Raw genomic sequence first — 21,085 nt, forward strand, 5'->3', positions numbered from 1 at the left:
TGTGATTATCTTGTGGTTCTCGCTGACCATTCCTTAAATATACATGTCTCATCTATCATATGTGATTTATGGTCAGTGCAAGGACAGAGGTAATCTCATACAAAAACACTGAGGTACAGTATAGTCACAAAACAGAAGTTTACTGTGGCTTCTTAGGCTACCAAAAGTTTGCCAAGGGCCTCCATTTTCATAGCCACTGCAATGAAAGAGCCTGGACCTAAACTACTCAAAACAGATGACAGGTAATGTTATTTTGTATTCAGAAGTTTAGAAGCATATTAAAATGCACCCTAGGGTGAGCCATATACATTCTGTTTTCTCTCTACCAGCCTACTATATGCCAATGAAGTCCTTGCTAGAAATAATCTTGTTACGGCGAGGGTAAAACATAGATTAATAGCCAGTTTTACCACAGGATTTATCTAGATTTATGTGTGATATAGGAAGGGAGCTCCATCCATAAAACGAGTCTCGGCGCTGCAGCTGATGAGWGGATCATACAGGCACGGTTCATATTTGATGCCTCAATGCGATATCAATTGAGGCACTTATCAGATCAATTTCAGAGTTTATTCGAAAGAGTTCACACTCTCCGCAGCGAAACCCGTAAATCCACTTTCTGCATAATGAGGCCGGCTATACATTTAATTGATACATTAATTGTATCATTGGTATAATTTTATCACATTTGATGATAGACGCAGGACCCTAAACGGACGGCGAAAGTTGTAATCGCCATTAAAATAAATATTCCATCCATCTCCCCAATGTCTTACTATTATATTGAATGTCCTGGTTAGATGAAATCCAATTTATATTCATGGCCTTTTCATTTTATGGGGCCGCTGGCAGCTGATTGGCTGTCGGGCTCACCTTCAAATCAGAGCATTATGTTTTTTTCTATTCTGTGTTTGAGAAGTAAGATCTATGGGTAAAGTAATGTGGAGGCAGATGTGTTACTATGGCTGCATTTACACAGGCAGACAAATTCTGATATTTCTTTCACTAATTAGTCTTTTGATCAATCACATCAGATCTTCATAAATCAATTAGTGAAAAAAATATCTAAATTGGGCTGCCTGTGTAAACACAGCATGTACGCACACACACACACACACACACACACACCTGTCTCTTATACACATCTAGATGTGTATAAGAGACAGCACACACACACACACACACACACACACACACACACACACACACACACACACACACACACACACACACACACACACACACACACACACACACACACGTCTCTACAGACACCAGCAGAATATTTTTCACCAGCAAAAGACAGATATCATTCAAACATTGTAGAACTTTTGGCCTATTGGACACTATAATGAAGATACGACCAGTCAAGACCAGAACCGTGGACACCAAGGCTGACAACTGCAACCGACACGTCCTGCTGAGACTGAAACTGTTCTAATATGGACACCGTACCTTGGAATCACTATGGGTCCAATTAATTGGGATTTCATCTGCATGAGAGGCACTGAGATCTTGGCAGAAGCAGATAGGCACTACAACAATTCAAAAAAGCATTCTGACTCACTGAGTAATACTGTACTACAGTAATACCAAGGAACTTACATGCTAAACTCGGTTTAAAGAAAGTATTGAACGTTTGGTGGAGGCACCTAGATTCACCAAATAAAACAGCAATGATTGAATTAAATCAATAATTAGGAGTGCTGAGGGTGCTGAATTAAAAAATATATATTATAAAAAATAAAATACAAATTATAATCATCGTACTAAAGTAGTGCACTGGGCCTTTAATAGTCCTGTATTAGCGGATATATCTGTCTGCAGAGTCAGCGCCGGCAAAAAGATTTGTCCAGCAGGTCAAAAGTAGCGCACTACATATGGCACCCTACATTATTCTATTTGGGATGGGCCCAGTGTCACAGACTCCCTAAAGTATTTATGTTACCTCCCGATGGGCTGAGCCATTGTTAGAGTGGCAACAAGTACGATCATGACATAACTCAGAAGTTCAAAACGTCGATATGAATAGACAGCTCAATGGAGTAAAAGTTATCAGCGGATACMTGTTTAGCGTGTAAAGCCAGGTACATGCAGTCGTCCCTTCCTATCAAGGACTCCTGAGTCAACTACAGTTCCCTTTGTTCTGCAAACACCTTTGAAGACAGACCGCCTCTCTGATGATATTGTATTTACACTGCCCTTCTGTCTCTCTCTCTCTCTGTCTGTGTGTCTGTGTGTGTACATGTCCTCTCCACATGCGTGACCTGTACGCTGACTTACATGCCTTGGCTACAATCCACATGTGACCCGTTTCAAAAAACTGGGAGTATGACAGAGGTCACTACTTCCCAGGAGAGGCATTTAAAACGTAAAAAACGTCAAACATCTGACCCACTGGAATTGTGATACAGTGAATTATAAGTAAAATAATCGGTCTGTCAACAATTGTTCGAAAAATAACTTGTGTCATGCACAAAGTAGATGTCCTGACCGACTTGCCAAAACTATAGTTCGTTTACAAGACATTTGCGGAGTGGTTGAAAAATGAGTTTTAATGACTACAACCTAAGTGTAGGTAAACTTCCGACTTCAACTGTAGCTAGCTTGATAGACAATTGCATACTGTTAACGTTAACAGTATAGCTAGCTAGCTAGCTGACCTGGCCAGTTGCATTCTGCTGTTAATGTTGATTTCTGTTGTGCTAAACCATGCATGATATTATACTCCTTTTCATGTTTGTCAGTTTGTCATGTATAACTAGCTAGTGAGCTACTGAGAATAATGGTGCAAATGCTAATCTATTTGCAAGCTAATCAAACCCCATGTTAAATGATAGGGACACATGCTAAATTGACTAGCTAGCTACATTGAAATTATAGCTAAATAGATGGTTATTGGATTATAGATTTCGAGGCATGGACATTACATGACTTACTGCAAAGGGCAGGACAGAATTATGCTCTCAGGCAAGATTCCTTTGTTCAAAACATAACATGACCTGAACCAAAGTCACTCAAAGGATCGTATGATATAGGCCTAGATCTAGATCGTTTTTACCTAAGCCTTTGTGTCTGTGTTTTATGATTTTCCCCAAAAATGTTACCCTTATTTTACAAGGTAAGTTGACTGAGAACACATTCTCATTTACAGCAACGACCTGGGGAATAGTTACAGGGGAGAGGAGTGGGGGATGAATGAGCCAATTGTAAACTGGGAATGATTAGGTGGCCATGATGGTTGAGGGCCAGATTGGGAATTTAGCCAGGACACTGGGGTTAACACCCCTACTCTTACGATAAGTGCCATGGGATCTTTAGTGACTACAGAGCGTCAGGACGCCCGTTTAATGTCCCATCCGAAAGACGACACCCTACACAGGGCAATGTCCCCAATCACTGCCCTGGGGAATTGGAATATATATTTTTTCGACCAGAGGAAAGGGTGCCTCCTACTGGCCCTTGTAGGTTAATACCTTTAGCACTTGAAGTTAAAAGTATTTTAATGTAGAATTGTTTTTAAGCACTACCTCACTGCTTTAGCATTTCACCATTTTAATATGTGTATTCTTTGAGATTTGTGGGTCTAAGGCTTTAGAAAGTGTGAACTATGCTAATGTGATAAACAAAGAGCAGCACTCTGTTCAATGTGAAAGGTTATCTTTATTACTCAACAATAGGCAACGTAACACTGTTAATGGTTTGCCTAATGGGGGGGAACTTGGTGAGATAATGTTCAGAGAATCCATTTTTGCAATTTGGTGAAAGTATTCCTTTTTTTTTTAAACAACAGTGGCTTCGGAAAGTATTCAAACCCCTTCCCTTTTTCCACATTTTGTTACATTACAGCCTTTTTTTAATGGGGGGGGTAAATCAGCTTTAATATTTGCAGGTAGATTGTAGCTTCCATCAATGCAATTGTCTGCATCATTTCCAATCCCCCATATATATTTTTGTGAGAATATTTATTTCTATATACACACATACAGTACCAGTCAAAAGTGGACACACCTACTCATTCAAGGGTTTTTCTTTATTTTTACTATTTTCTACATTGTAGAATAATAGTGGAGACATCAAACCTATGAAACACATATGGATTCATGTAGTAACCGAAACAGTGCTAACGGTGACCAAGAACCCGATGGTCACTCTGACAGAGTTCCTCTGTGGAGATGGGAGAACCTTCCAGAAGGATAACCATCTATGCAGCACTCTACCAATCAGGCCTTTATGGTAGAGTGGCCAGACGTAAGCCACGCCTCAGTAAAAGACACATGACAGCCCGCTTAGACTTGGCCAAAAGGCACCTAAAGACTCTCAGACCATGAGAAACAAGATGGAACTCTTTGGCTTGAATGCCAAGCGTCATGTCTGGAGGAACCCTGGTAGTATCCCTACGGTGAAGCATGGTGGTGACAGCATCATGCTGTGGGGATGTTCTTCAGTGGCAGGCCCTGGGAGACTAATCAGGATTGAGGGAAAGATGAACGGAGTAAAGTACAGAGAGATCCTTGATGAAAACCTGCTCCAAAGCGCTCAGGACCTCAGACTGGGGTGAAGGTTCACCTTCCAACAGGACAACAACCCTAAGCACACAGCCAAAACAACACAGGAGTGACTTCGGGACAAGTCACTGAATGTCATTGAGTGGCCCAGCCAGAGCCCGGACTTGAACCTGATCGAACATTTCTGGAGAGACCTGAAAATAGCTGTGTAGCAACTCTCCCCAGCGACGCTCCCCATCCAACCTGACAGAGCTTGAGAGGATCTGCAGAGAAGAATGGGAGAAACTCCCCCATATACAGGTGAGCCAAGCTTGTAGCGTCATACCCAAGAAGACTTGATGCTGTAATCGCTGCCAAAGGCCCTTAACCACCACTCCTGCTCGAATCCCGGTAACGGGATTGATTTGACAACATCCAGTGAAATTGAAGTGCGCCAATTTCACAAACAGAAATACTCATAATAAGAATTCATAAGACATACAAGTGTTATACATCAAAATAAATCTTAACTTCATGTTAATCCAGCCGCTGTGTCAGATTTCAAAAAGGCTTTACGGCGAAAGCAGACCATGCGATTATCTGAGGACAGCACCCCGCATACAGACACATGAAAATCAGATTTCAACCAGGCAGGTGCGCGACAAAAGTCAGAAATAGCGATATAATTAATGCCATACCTTTGAAGATCTTCTTCTGTTGGCACTCCAAAATGTCCCAGAAACATCACAAATGGTCCTTTTGTTCGATAATGTCCTTCTTTATGTCCCAAAAATGTCAATTTATTTGGCGCGTTTGATTCAGAAATACACCGGTTTCAACTCGCCCAACATGCCTACAAAGTATCTAATAAGTTACCTGTAAACTTGGTCCAAACATTTCAAACAACGTTCCTAATCCAACCTTAGGTACCCTAAAACATAAATAATCGATAAAATTTAAGACGGAATGAACTGTTTCTAATACCGGAAAAAAACAATGTGAAGTGCGTTCCAGGTCACGCGCAACAAAAGACTTGAGCCCATCTGGGTGACACATGGAACAGGACTACTTCTTCATTTCGCAAAAGAAAAACATCAACCAAATTCTAAAGACTGTTGATATCTAGTGYAAGCCATAGGAACTGCAACCAGATTCCTATTAAAAAGGGCTTTCCATGGAAAACACATTGACCCCCCCCAAAAAAATCCCTGGATGGTTTGTGCTCGGGGTTTCGCCTGCCAAATCAGTTCTGTTATACTCACAGACATTATTCAAACAGTTTTAGAAACTTCAGAGTGTTTTCTATCCAGATCTACTAATAATATGCATATCCTAGCTTCTGGGCCTGAGTAGCAGGCAGTTTACTTTGGGCGCGCTTTTCATCCGGACGTGAAAATACTGTTTCCTAGCCCAAAGAGGTTTTAACAAAGTACTGAGTAAAGGGTCTGAATACTTATGTAAATGTGATGTCAGTTAGTTTTTTTGTTGTTGCACAAATTCATAACCTGTTTTTGCATTGTCATTATGGGGTATTGTTTGTAGATTGATGAGGGGAAAAAACAATTTAATACATTTTAGAATAAGGCTGTAACGAAACAAAATGTGGAAAAAGTGAAGGGGTCTGAATACTTTCCGAATGCACTGTATACAGTCTAGGGTAACCATAGCAATGACTCCTAATTGGCTATGCATCAGTAAAACGTCACTTACTAACTTTTTTTGCTGACATCCTGTGGACAACCAATGCTTTTGGTGGAAACAAAGCTACTGTATTTTCTGCTGTATTCAATTGAATTACTAGCCTGAGTGTCCGTCTGTTTGTGCTATCATGCCAACTCCTTATCACTCATTGTCATGCCAAACATGTTAGAGTTGGCAAAAGCACAAACAGATCTGGGACCAGGCTATGGAATTGACCAACTCTATTCCATATGTCCATTCCTCAACATACTGTACCTAAAATAATGAATGTCCCGTACCTTTACCAGGAAGCCTATTGCCTGATGCTTTTGTGGGAAATGTAGTACCAGAAGGTGAGGTTGCAGGTGCCACGAGACTCCTTCCACACAGAGCTCTTCATGTGAGCCGTATCACCTTTCAATCCCACTGTATTGGCCTCCAGATAGATGAAATTACCTGGGAGAGAAAGAGAGACACAGACAGACAGACGGAGAGGGAGGCGTGAGGCAGATTGATACCCGCCTCCTCAGGTTGCTCTTGCTGCTGGCGACAAATTACAGTGAGGTCATCGGGGTGCGAGGGAGAGGGGTCAGTGGGTGGCGGTGTAATCACTGCCACAGGTGCCCCTGGATGTGTGCCATTTCAGAGGGAACAGAAAAAGTTTCACGGGTCAATGATCAAACGTCCAAAGAAAGAAAAGAAAGTTTTGGATTGAACATGAGTCAGTGATCTACAACTGCTGGAATTAACCCCTTCTACAGACTGGAAGAGTCCAATAATTATTATAAGTGGCTCTGAGTCAATTCAAAAGCTTCTCATGATACTGCAGATTAACGGTCATTCAACATCTTGTCTAAGCGATAGATCAAAGAAGATGCATCCCGAATGGCATCCTATCCTACTCCTTATATAGTGCATTCGGAAAGTATTCAGACCCCTTGACCTTTTGAACATTGTTACATTACAGCCTTATTCTAAAATTTATATTTTTATCCCCCTCATCAATGTACACACAGGACCCCATAGTGACATGAAGCACCTTTGGCAGCAATTACAGCCTTGTGTCTTCTTGAGTATGGCCCTACAAGCTTGGCACACCTGTATTTGGGGAGTTCCTCTCAGTCTTCTCTGCAGATCCTCTCAAGCTCTGTCAAGTGGGATGGGGAGCGTTGCTGCACAGCTATTTTTCAGTCTCTCAAGAGATGTTCGATCGGGTTCAAGTCCGGGCTCTGGCTGGGCCACTCAAGGACATTCAGAGACTTGTCCCGAAGCCACTCCTGTGTTGTCTTGGCTGTGTGCATAGAGTTGTAGTCCTGTTGGAAGGTGAAACTTCACCCCAGTCTGAGGTCCTGGGCACTCTGGAGCAGGTTTTCATCAAGGATCTCTGTACTTTGTTCTGTTCATCTTTCCCTCGATCCTGACTAGTCTCCCAGTCCCTGCCGCTGAAAAATATTCCCACAGCATGATGCTGCCTCCACCATGCTTCACCGTAGGGATGGTGCCAGGTTTCCTCCAGACTTGACACTTGGCCTTCGGGCCAAAGAGTTCAATCTTGTTTTCTTCAAACCAGAGTATATTGTTTCTCCAAGTGGGCTGTCATGTGCCTTTTACTGAGGAGTGGCTTCCGTCAGGCCACTCTACCATAAAGGCTTGATTGGTGGAGTGCTGCAGAGATTGTTGTCCTTCTGGAAGGTTCTCCCATCTCCACAGAGGAAATCTGGAGCTCTGTCAGAGTGACCATCGGGTTCTTGGTCACCTTTCTGACCAAGGCCCTTCTCCCCCGAATGCCTGTTTGGCCAGGCGGCCAGCTCAAGGTAGAGTCTTGGTGGTTCCAAACTTCTTCCATTTAAGCATTTGATAGAGGCCACTGTGTTCTTGGGGACCTTCATTGCTGCAGACATTTTTTTGGTACCCTTCCCCTGATCTGTGCATCAAGACAATCCTATCTCGGCGCTCTAAGGACAATTCCTTCGACCTCATCGCTTGGTTTTTGTTCTGACATGCACTGTCAACTGTGGGACCTTATATACACAGGTGTGCGCCTTTCCAAATCATGTCCAATCAATTGAATTTACAACAGGTGGACTTCAATCAAGTTGGAAAAACATCTCCAGAATGATCAAACAGGAAACAGGATGCACCTGAACTCAATTTCGAGTCTCATAGCAAAGGGTCTGAATACTTATGTAAATAAGGAATCTTTTTTTATTTTTTTTTATACATTTGCCAACATTTCTAAAAACCTGTTTTTGCTTTGTCATTATGGAGTATTGTGTGTAGATTGATGAGGGGGGAAAACATTTAATCCATTTCAGAATAAGGCTGTAACATAACAAAATGTCTAAAATGTGAAGGGGTCTGAATGCTTTCCGAATGCCCTGTATAGTGTAATGCACTGTATAGGGAATAGAGTGTAATTTGGGACATAGTGTTTATTCTGTTGAATTGTATTTCTGTATCAAAGCTGCGGTAAAGTAGTTATGAATTTCAATTCCAGACAAAGATTCATAAATAGAACTAATCTTATTTTTCTTATCAATACTCTAACTTGAGCCAAGAAATATCAAATTTTTCTGAGAATATTATTTAAATATGGTGTACAATATTATTTGATGGATTATGTGATTAAACTAATCTCATCAATTTCTGGGATATGGGTTTTCATGTATTGGCCCCAAGATGTTCAGAGCCCCAAACTGCAAGTTTCATGATTATATGAACATATCGCCTGGACTATAACACAGAAATCACTAATACACTACCATGATCATTATTCAGAGTGTGGTCAAATGCAGGTCTTATGCCATGGATGGAGCCAATGCCCAACGTCTAATCAAAGACGTTGGCAAGTGTGCTTTTCCAACCACAGCGACCATGCTCGAAGGAGCAGGAAGTCCCACAGTCCTTTTCATCAGTGCCATCACCACAGTCGTCTATGAAATCACGTGTCTGGATGGAAACACTGGTCATTCTCACACTGTAGGTGACCAAGAGGACACGAGCCTTAGGGACAACACACACACACTTTAATGCAATATAGAAGCATGAGACAGACAGACAGTGATAAAGTGAGAGGCCATTACACAAGATCAATCTACACTGAACAAAAAAATACACCAACGTACAACAATTTCAAAGATTCTACTGAGTTACAATTAATCAATTAATCGAACTAAATAATAAAAAATGACGCAGGCCATGGAAGAACTGGAACATGTTCAGCTTCCAGGAATTGTGTGTACAGATCCTTGCGACACGGGGCTGGCTGTGCATTATCATGCTGAAACATGAGGTGATGGCGGCTGATGAACGGCACAACAATGGGCCTACGGATCTCGTAGGGTATCTCTGTGCATTTAAATTGCCATCAATAAAATGTTATTGTGCTCTTTGTCCATAGCTTATGCCTGCCCATACCTTAACCCCACCACCACCATGGGTCACTCTGTTCACAACGTTGACATCAGCAAACCGCTCACCCACACAATGCCATACACGCTGTCTGCCATCTGCACGGTACAGTTGAAACCGGGATTCATCTGGGAAGAGTACGCTTCTCCAGCGTTCCAGTGGCCATCGAAGGTGAGCATTTGCCCACTGAAGACGATTACGATTAAGACCCTGATGAGAACTACGAGCACGCAGATGAGCTTCTCTGAGACGGTTTCTGACAGTTTGTGCAGAAATTCTTCGGTTGTGCAAACCCACAGTTTCATCAGCTGTCCGGGTGGCTGGTCTCTGATGATCCAGCAGGTGAAGAAGCAGGATGTAGAGGTCCTGGGCTGGCGTGGTTACACGTGGTCTGCGGTTGTGAGGCCGGTTGGACGTACTGCCAAATTTTCTAAAACAACGTTGGAGGTGGCTTATGGTAGAGCAATTAACATTCAATTATCTGGCAACAACTCCGGTGGACATTCCTGCAGTCAACATGCCAATGGCACACTCCCTAAAAACTTGAGACATCTGTGGCATTTTAGAGTGGCCTTTTATTGTCCCCCAGCACAAGGTGCACCTGTGTAATGATCATGCTGTTTAATAAACTTCTTGATATGCCACACCTGTCAGGTGGATGGATTGTCATGGCAAAGGAGAGATTTTGGGATGTTACATGGATGTAAACAAATGTGTGCACCAAATGAGAGAAATAATATTTTTTTGTGCGTATGGAAAATTTCTGGGATCTTTTATTTCAGCTCATGATACTTGGGACCAACACTTTACATGTTGCGTTTATATTTTTGTTCAGTGTATTAGTATATAACATTGAATGGCTTGCACATGAAGGCCAGGGGAAGCAGCAGTATCAGGGTCTGCGTAGTTAGCATGATGTTGGCATGCGTCACCGTTATTTAACCAGGTAAGCTAGTTGAGAACAAGTTCTCATTTACAACTGCGASCTGGCCAAGATAAAGCAAAGCAGTGCGACACAAACAACAACACAGAGTTACACATGGAATAAACAAGCGTACAGTCAATAACACAATAGAAAAAAAGAAKGTCTATATACAGGGTGTGCAAATGGCGTGAGGAGGTAAGGGAATAAATAGGCCATAGTAGCGAAATAATTACAATTTAGCAGATGATGATGTGCAAGTAGAAGTACTGGTGTGCAAAAGAGCAGAAAAGTAAATTAAAACAATATGGGGATGAGGTAGGTAGATTGGGTGGGCTATGTACAGCTGCAGCGATCGGTTAGCTGCTCAGATAGCGGATGTTTAAAGTTAGTGAGGGAAATATAAGTCTCCAGCTTCAGCGATTTTTGCAATTCGTTCCAGTCATTGGCAGCAGAGAACTGGAAGGAAAGGCYGCCAAAGCAGGTGTTGGCTTTAGGGACGACCAGTGAGATATACAGTACCTGCTGGAGCGCATGCTACGGGTGGGTGTTGTTATCGTGACCAGTGAGCTGAGATAAGGCAGAGCTTTATCTAGCATAGACTTATAGATGACCTGGAGCCAGTGGGTTTGGCGACAAATATGTAGCGAGGGCCAGCCGACTAGAGCATACAGGTCGCAGTGGTGGGTGGTATAAGGGGCTTTGGTGACAAAACGGATGGCACTGTGATAGACTGCATCCAGTTTGCTGAGTAGAGTATTGGGTATTGAGTAGAGTAAGGGTCAGGCGTTAGTAGAGTGAAGCACCACTCAGTTGTGAGGGGGTATGTAAGGTCAGGCTGCCAAGCACTAAGGCTTATGTCCAAATGGCACTCTACTCCCTGTATAGTGTACTACTTTTGACGAGAGCCCTATTTGCCATGGTCAAAAGTAGTGCACTACATAGGGAATAGGGTGCCATTTGGGACACATTAGTACTGTATCGTGTTATGGGTCATGCTACAACATGCAGCCAGGAGACTAGGGTAATAAGCATGGCCAGACAAAGGACAGTTAGATAACTAAAAGTCTTATCCAGTACGTAAACAACAGCTGTGCGAATTCCCTGTGTATTCTGTTTGGCTCTGGTCTTAAGCCCTAGCAGTTATCACACACACCACACACATGCTAGATAAACAGCTGTAAGATGGCAGGAAAGTAAAGAAAAGGGAGCTCAACTCTGCATGATCCAAATTTCAACTTCATAATGTAGGGGGCGAATCACATGCAGCAGAAACGGTCAAATCCCAATGCACACAACTTAGTCAAGCAAGCCCTTCCTAAGAACGTAACCAGATAGCCAGGACACAAGACAAGCAAAGAGACCTAAAAAGACAATAATTAACGTTGCATATGAAAAGTAAGCCAAGCGAAAAGCAAGCAGCCCATCTGAATTATACATTAGCATCTCTTTAAGTCAATGTCTTAGGAGAACAAAAGGAGGGAGCAGTTAGGCATTGTATCAGAAGGAGGGAGAGTAGAGGGCTGAGGAGAGGAGGTGTTGGTGCTGGTGCTGGAATTTAGGCTGTATAGGAGCCAGGCATTCCAGTGGGGTCAGACTTGGGGTTTGGGCATATTAGAGAGGGAGATGAGGTGTGATGAAGAAGGGTGGTCCCAGTAATTAAAGCAAAGAAAGGGGGATACATCCTCCATAAATCCCCCCTAATCCTTTGTTCCCCTTCTTCAGGTGCACAGGACCAGAAGGAATCTGCGACCACCACAAGTGACATGGGATGCATCCCAAATGGCACCCTATTCCCTCTATAGTGCACTACTTCTGACCAGTGCCCTATAGGATCGGGATATGGAAAAGCAGGAAGCCATTTCTCCTCTGGAGGTAACGAAGAAAGAGTTTGGTCTACCATGATAGTCCATAGGCTACACTGTCAACAATTTCCATACATTCAAGTCATTACAAGTGTTGAAATTTGTTTCTGCCTTCGTAAGGAGTTGATGATGTACTTGTATGTTCCAGACCTGGGTTCAAATGGTATGGAATCGTTTAAAATACTGCGTATGTGCTTGATTGAGCTTTCCTGGCTTAATGGACCAAACAGAATAGTCCCAAAACCGCAAACCACTTGGCATACAAATCGTTTTTGAACCCAGGTCTGATATGTTCTACCATAACAGCAAAGCAAGACTAGTTTATTCCAATATTCAGCTCATCCTCCATCTCTCCCACCCTCTGTATCAAAGACTGAATGTTAGTGCAGATTAAACCGAGGATTAATGGACTTTAATATGGTGATCATTATGGGATATGACAGCTTAGGAGCCTGCACTAATTTCGATTTTTTTTTACTAAGAGCTGCTGAGCTGACCACTCTTTTCACCCTGTCTAGTGCCTACCCCGCTTTTTACTGAGGCTGTCCTAATATGGACACCGTACAGAGGTACTGTAATGACCCACTGCCCTTCATCCCTATACTCACTATGCGTAGGACATTGCCACCTGGTGGATTGGGGAGTAGTAGAATCTGTGGAATCTGTCTTTATTGTTTGGTAGGCTGTGTTTTACAACATCACTCATAAGAGTAACCGCATCTCACAGAGCATGTCACGTTCCTGACCTTATTTCCTTTGTTTTGTCTTTGTTAAGTATGGTCAGGGCGTGAGATGGGGTGGGCATTCTATGTTATGTGTTTCTATGTTGGGTTCAATGTATTAGCCTGATATGGTTCTCAATTAGGGGCAGGTGTTTTACGTTTCCTCTGATTGAGAACCATATTAAGGTAGGCTGTTATCACTGTTTGTTTGTGGGTGATTGTTCCTGTGTCAGTGTTTGTGCCACACGGGACTGTTTCGTTCGTTCGTTCGTTCGGTCGTTCGTTAGTGTGTACGTTCCTGTTCGTGCGTTCTTGTTTTATGTTCTCAAGTACAGGTCTGTTCACATCGTTTTGTTATTTTGTATTTTGTCAAGTGTTCTTCGTGTTCGTCTTTCGCAAATAAATATACTATGGATACATACCACGCTGCATATTGGTCCGATCCTTGCTCATCCTCAGACGAGGAGGAGGACGAGCGTTACAGAGCAACCACATCCAGTGCCGTGGAAACATCAAGCAGGCTCCATTCCTGATTCACTTGCCTAAAGCAGCGGATTCACATAAAATGAATGTAGACCCATAGGCATACACACATGCACGCGTACACACGCTCGTACACACACAAACACGCAGACACACGCACACACGGACAAACACACACACTCAGTAAACTGGCTTCAGGCTTTAGTCTGAATATTCACATGAGAAGTGATGGTAACGAAGAGCACAAAGAAAGGGGTGACATCATAATTACAGGGTCCTCCGGGGCATTGTGTTCCTGCTTGTTTCATTCCAGAATATCATAACAGTATAACAATGATTACATGATGAGATTTTCAGGTGAAGAGGCACCGGAGCACTAGCGTGCGCACAGGGCCGGCTCCAGGCATAAGCGGAGGCGGCCCTGTGCGGAGTCTCAATTTACTGCTGAGAGGTAGAATACACAAGGTGCAATTTCACAATTGTGTTGTGATTCAGCAGTTTCTCTCTTTTTCTCTTGTTACTGACAGTCACTCAATTAGCCATGCCAGCTAACCATTTTTTGTTGTTGTCTAGTCAGCTATCTAAACTTGTAGTAATCATGGCCGAATACCGAGCGGGGACGCCGGACGTCCCTACGTGCGCTGTGACACACATAGGCACATACAGATACACATGGCTTTGCACTTCATATTAAACTTAAGAAAGGCCATTACAGACTCAACACGTCGGTGAAACAAATCCTAGATTAGAGTAAAATGCTGTCAAGACTCGCCTCAACAATGACCGGTTACATGAATGACTCTCAATAATGGTCATTACCTGTTACAGTAACGACTCGCAACAATGTTACGGTAATGACCTGTTACAGTAATGACTCAATGTCACGGAAAGCGCCAGCCTTCACACTGCTGTCTGATTGTTTCTCCTACATGACTTTGACCCATTCCCTCTCATCTGAATAGATTGTCTTTCATCCCCCTTTCTTCATCAACAAAAGGCCTGTCCTCCATAGCTTTTTACATGGTTTTTACATATCATTATACATCATAAGCTACTGTACATACCAAATGGCACCATAGTGCCATATAGCCCTGGTAGAACATTTTTACACTCTATAAGGAATAGGGTGCCATTTCAGACATATTCATTCAGTAACATCTCATGAAAGGCATGAATTCTACATGTAAACTTTATTTATTTACATTGACATTTTAGTCATTTAGCAGACGCACTTATCCAGAGATACTTTCTGATGCTGTCACTTCCTTCCGAGGAAGAGGAGAGGGGAGGAAGAATGAGAAATATAGTTCCGCCACATTTCATTAAATCATAGAAATTGATCAAAAAGGAAGAAGAGAGAATATGCCACTTTGACCTTGCTTGCCTGGTGAACAACACGACTGTTGTTCTGATTTATTTTGGAATTGATCTCGGAGATTGTGAGACTGCCGTCCTTGGGTTTGACTCATTCCAAATGGAATAATAATGTCGGAGTAATGAGCGGCCTCGTCTTCTAACCCAAGTACACAAACCATCGGTGTTTCTCTGTTTGTTCTTCCCCTCCTCTCAATTGTTAATCTCATTTTATTTTATTAGGTATTGGAATACATTGTGCTAATCGGACTTGATTACACATGTTTATGCAGTGTTAACAGTCCTCATTCCCTTTCTAGTGCTGTCAATGACCAAGGAATATAATCTAGTACACTCTTAAAAATAAAGGCTCACGTTGGAACCAAATAAGGTTCTTCAGAGAGACGCCATGTGGGAACTTTTTTTATTTTCTTTGAAGAACCATAGAAAAATCCAAGTAGAAACAAAAAAACTAATGTTTCTGGCCCTCCAAGACCAGTGTGATGATACTGATGATTTGTCGTCACAGATTATTTGTTTACATAGCAGCTTACGATAACTAACGTGGCAGGTTAGGATAATTAACGTGGCAGGTCAGGTGAATTAACGTAGCAGGTTAGGAAAATGTTAGGCTGTTAATGTTAGGCTTAGATTTCCGAGTGAATTTTACCACCCATAACTGTGTTTGCTGGTGACATACATGGTTGTTGTGTTAATTCATTTTCAGTCCTGTGGTCTTCACCAAGTGAGATCCTAAGTGAATATGTTGTCATTAAAATTAAATTATTTTGAGGGCCTAGTTGCGGGTCAATTTGACCCATTTCCACTTTTTGAGTTGTCTAAAATACTAGTTAATCTCTCTTTTTATCCATTCAATTAAATGACTTTTCCTCATTTAGGGTCATGAACCTAACTTCAAAATGTGGACACACTGATGTGTAGATTTTGTATACAGTTTGCGCTGTTCTGTGAAGGGACTAGTACACAGCGTTGTATGAGATCTTCCGTTTCTTGGCAATTTCTTGCATGGAATAGCCTTCATTTCTCAGAACAAGAATAGACTGACAAGTTTCAGAAGAAAGTTKTTTGTTTCTGGCCACTTTGAGCGTGTAATCGAACCCACAAATGCTAATGCTCCAGATACTCAACTAGTCTAAAGAAGGCCAGTTTTATTGACAACAGTTTTCAGCTGTGCTCACATAATTGCAAAAGGGTTTTCTAATGATCAATTAGCCTTTTAAAATGATAAACTTGGATTAGCTAACCCAACGTGCCATTGGAACACAGGACGGATGGTTGCTGATAATGGGCCTCTGTACGCCTATGTAGTTATTCCATTTTTATTTTTTAAATCAGCCGTTTCCAGCTACAATAGTCATTTACAACACTAACAATGTCTACACTGTATGTCTGATCAATTTGATGTTATTTTAATGGACAAAAAAATWGCTTTTCTTTCAAAAACAAGGACATTTCTAAGTGACCCCAAACTTTTGAACGGTAGTGTATTCATTTGTATTTGTTGATTAATTAATCAGTCAATGTACATGCAAAAACATAGATATTGAAAAAAACAATTCCCCCCAAAATCGACTTGCAATAGAGCATGCTGGGAAATGTGATACTGTAATGATGGCTGTGGTTTGGGTTCAACTCTGATTACTAACACCGACACTCGGGTTATTTAACACCACATTTCAAGATCATTTTAGAATTCTGAAGAACTGTAGATTCCAGGTCAAAACCCCCCACTTAAGTCAAAGGTTCTTTATCAGGCAAGAGTTCTCCAAGGAACCTTAAGAGCTGAGGAAGAACCATTTAAGAACCTTTTTTCAGTGTATGTATTTCTCATAAAAAGTCCAGTGAGAGAGTTAAAGTATACTGCCATTGGTCTGGCCTAAAATTATATTTATTGTAAGAGAAATGAGAGCCATTTTCTCAACTATGTCCAGGCGTCAYAGCCGTTTTGGAATGGGTCTCTGTCTCTCCATTACAGGGTTTCTTAAACAATGGGTCGGGACCCACAGGTGGAGCATGGCCAGTTCCTTTTGGGGTCATCGCTAAAGATGTAATTTTGTCTCGAGACATGGGGCTGCATTACAAATGGCACCCTATTCCCTTTGTCTGTGCTGCCCAACCCTGTTCCTGGAAAGCTACCGTCCTGTAGGGTAGTACACTACTTTTGAATATGGTTCCATTTATGACACACAAATGCTTTGGTTTTCTTGGTGGATCCCCAGAAACTTCTCAAGGCTTTAGGTGATGTCATAACACACAATGTTTGTGAGTCACTGCTCCTCTGCACAATGTTTGTGTTCCTGATAATCAGGAAACAAGCGTAACACTTCATCAAACGCAAACAACAACGGTCAGAAGCGAGAGCAAGCTCTGCACAGCGGGAGAGTCCGATCTCATATTGTTAGCTAGATATGAACYTATCATTACCAACATCCTCATATTCACAGTGACTCCCCACGGACTCCCACTGACTCCCACTTAGCTGAGACCCCGTTAAAGCAATGCAATGTACAGTAGCATTCTCATACACATTCGTGGCTGAGAACGAGAGGCACACAACAGGACCATTATCTACAAGGCCTCTACAGCTCAGCCCAGCAGATGACTGGGGGTCCTTTTAAAGAGGCCACACACACACACACAAAGCTTTCCCCATCCCCTCAAAACGCCCCTCTTCTCTCCCTCTCCTCCCCTCCTTTTCGGCACCCAATACAACAGTGGAGCTATAAATTGGACAGGGCAATTATAGCTGCTATYCACCGCGTGACAATGGTACTAAATCAGTACTTGTTGTTGTCTCTTTCTTGCGTCTCTCAAAGGTCGGCTCGTAAAGAACAGGAAGAATGCAGAGGAAACYTRGTCTGAAAGGAGAACAAGCGATTCTTTATACGCTGACTGATAATGCTTTAAGTTAACTCAGTCATTTATGCACGGAAATAACATGACTGAGGTTGAGGTTGCATCTCAAACAACACCCTATTCCCTACAAAGTAGGGTGTCACTTGGGACACACTTAGTCCCAATAGTCTTCCAAAGTTCTCTCTTCGGAAGACAATCAAAAGTCAGTTCCCAGTGTTTTCAGACTATAATGAAGGAGAGAAAACAAGGAGACAACTTAAGACTATTGAGATGCACCCTGAGTGACATCATGACATGCCTGATGGGGACGGGGGGTCTCCAGTGCTTCTGAAGTAGACGAGAGCAGGCAGCCTGGCGAGAAAGTGATGTCATCCAGACAGATGTTCCCCTTGGCGCTGTGGACCACCTTCATTTTTATTTTCCCCAAAGAGAAATTCTGGTGTGACAAGTCCAATAAGATAAAGATATATAGTAAACATATAACAGAAACATTCACACAAGACAAGATAGATCCAATCAAAAAATATAAAACCAACTAAGTAGCAAGCATAGCCATAAAGCTTTGGCCGGCAGGGATATCCTTGTCTCATCGCGCACTAGCGACTCCTGTGGCGGGCCGTGCGCAGTGCAGGAACAGGTTGCCAGGTGTACGGTGTTTCCTCCGACACATTGGTGCGGCTGGCTTCCGGGTTGGATGTGCATTGTGTCAAGAAGCAGTGCGGCTTGGTTGGGTTGTGTTTCGAGGACGCATGGCTCTCGACCTTCGCCTCTCCCGTAGTCCGTACGGGAGTTGCAGCGATGAGACAAGACTGTAACTCCTACCAATTGGATACCACGAAATTGGGAAAAAAAACTAAAACAAAAAAACATTATTATACGCATATACAATTATCACGGAAAGTACAGCTACCATCTAGCCACACTACACAAACAGTTTGTTTTTCCTTCTTATCCAGGCATTGTGAAGAAACTGAGCGATCTCATACACGCCCTGTCTGAAACGAAATTCAAGCCTATGCTCGTCCCGTAACTAAAATACCTCAGGGTTGGCACAAAAAAAATGTTAAGAAGAAGAACAAATTGTCATACAGAGGSCAATAAAGCACTATGGATTTTGTTTTCGATTTCCCTAAGATCATACAGTAGGCAAATTCTCTCCTCTTCAGGTACTCTTTATAGCTAGAGGGAGGGTTCCAGATCTGAGTCGTGCTGTACAAACTGACTTTTGGCTTTTTATTAGATTCAGGGTTCAGAGGTGTAGTTCTCTTTGATTAGAGTGTACGTTCTAAGTTTAGGTTTWAACCATATATCASCTGCCCATTTTTMTCTTGTGGATCAAAAAAAAGCGTGTCCTTGATTTGGTTAATACCACACAGTCATTTGTTCCTGAATATATACTGCACATCAGTTTCACAAAAAATAGATACGAATTCTCTACCACACGAATAAGAATAAGTACAGTAAACGAGATCCTTACATTTGTTCATTTTGTTTAACACTGACCCCAAGGCTCTACCTGCAGAATCTGCCAGTGATCTAATGCCATCTTCAACGGTCATGTGTTTATCTAGAGTGAAACCAAGGTATTTATAGAGCCAAGTGTAGAATAATGGGGTTGTTAACATATATTGTTTATATTGTTAACATATATTGTAAAAAAAAAAGTAGGAGACAGTACGTCTCGCTGCTTTACACCGTAAGGGGTTGGAAACCAGACAGTCCTGAGGTCATTGACCTGAACTGGAGCCCGATAAAGAGCTTTGAAGAATCTTCCATCAATTCCCATTATAATTAGTCTAAAATCAAGTAGGTCTCTATTCACCCAAACGAAAGCCTTCTGAAAAGAACTAAAACAGGCAAAAGTTGGTTCTCTCTTGAATTCTAGCTCGAACAACTCTGTTCATCTGCAAGCTGACCACACAGTTCTAGATAGTGTGATAGGCTGTTATTTAGAACGGAGGAATACAATTTACATGCAGTGCTAATGATACTAATCCCTCTATAGTTCAATGGGATTTTAGGGTACATTTTTGGAGGATAGATTTGGAGAAATCTTACATTCTGAGAACATGGCAACCATGTTCTGTGTATGCTTGGTGGGACATTGATGGAATATTCTCTTAATTAACACTCAGAAAACTGGACACATGAATGTTCTTGCAACGTCCCATGAGAAGTGTCTAGAGCATTAATATTTTKTATTCTGAGAACATGGCAACCATGTTAGAGTGGCAATAAAAGGCCACTCTAAAATGTGCCGTTTTGTCATGCAACACAATGCTACAGATGTCTCACGTTTTGAGGGAGCGTGCAACTGGCATGCTGACTGCAGGAATGTCCACCAGAGCTGCGGCCAGAGAATTTAATGTACATTTTTCTACCATAAGTCCAACCGGCCTCACAACCGCAGACCATGTGTAACCACGCCATCCTAGGACCTCCACATCTGGCTTCTACACCATCTGGACAACTGATGAAACTGTGGGTTTGCACAACCAAAGAATTTCTGCACAAACTGTCAGAACCCTCTCAGGGATGCTAATCTGCATGCTCGTCGTCCTCACCAGTGTCTTGACTTGATTGCTGTTCGGRGTCATAACAGYCTTCAGTGGGCAAATGCTCATCTTCGATGGCCACTGGAACYCTGGAGAAGTGTGCTCTTCAAGGATGAACCGTGGTTTCAACTGTATGGGCAGATTGCAGACAGCGTGTATGGCGTCGTGTTGGCAAACGGTTTGCTGATGTCAACATTGTGAACAGAGTGCCCCATGGTGGGGGTGGGGTTACGGTATGGGTAGGCATAAGCAACAGACAATGAACACAATTGCATTTTATCGATGGCAATATAAATGCACAGAGATACTGTGACGAGATCCTGAGGCCCATTGTCGTGCCATTCATCCGCAGCCAACACTTCATGTTGCAAGGCCCCATGTCGCAAGGATCTGTACACAATTCCTGGAAGCTGAACATTTCCCAGTTCTTCCATGGCATGTATATTCAAAAGATAGATGGCGCCGTCAAATAGGGCAGCCGTGCTTCTAGCTCCTAAACAACTTTTTTCGCCCACTTTGAGGATAACAGAGTGCCAATGACGTGGCCAGCTACCACGGACTGTGGGCTCACCTTCTCRGTGGCCGACGTGAGTAAGACATTTAAGCGTCTTAACCCTTGCAAGGCTGCCGGCCCAGACGGCATCCCTAGCCACGTCCTCAGAGCATGTGCAGACCAGCTGGCTGGAGTGTTTACGGACATATTAAATCTCTCCCTATCCCTGCTGTCCCC

At 42.6% G+C, this 21,085-nt stretch overlaps 1 pseudogene; it reads right to left on the minus strand.

Moving 5' to 3' along the window:
* Positions 1–6,480: 6,480 nt before the first annotated feature.
* Positions 6,481–21,085, minus strand: part of LOC111973575 (MAM and LDL-receptor class A domain-containing protein 1-like) — a 41,232-nt pseudogene continuing 26,627 nt past the window's right edge.

Source organism: Salvelinus sp. IW2-2015, linkage group LG14 (genome assembly GCF_002910315.2).
Source record: "Salvelinus sp. IW2-2015 linkage group LG14, ASM291031v2, whole genome shotgun sequence".
Taxonomy (NCBI): domain Eukaryota; kingdom Metazoa; phylum Chordata; class Actinopteri; order Salmoniformes; family Salmonidae; genus Salvelinus; species Salvelinus sp. IW2-2015.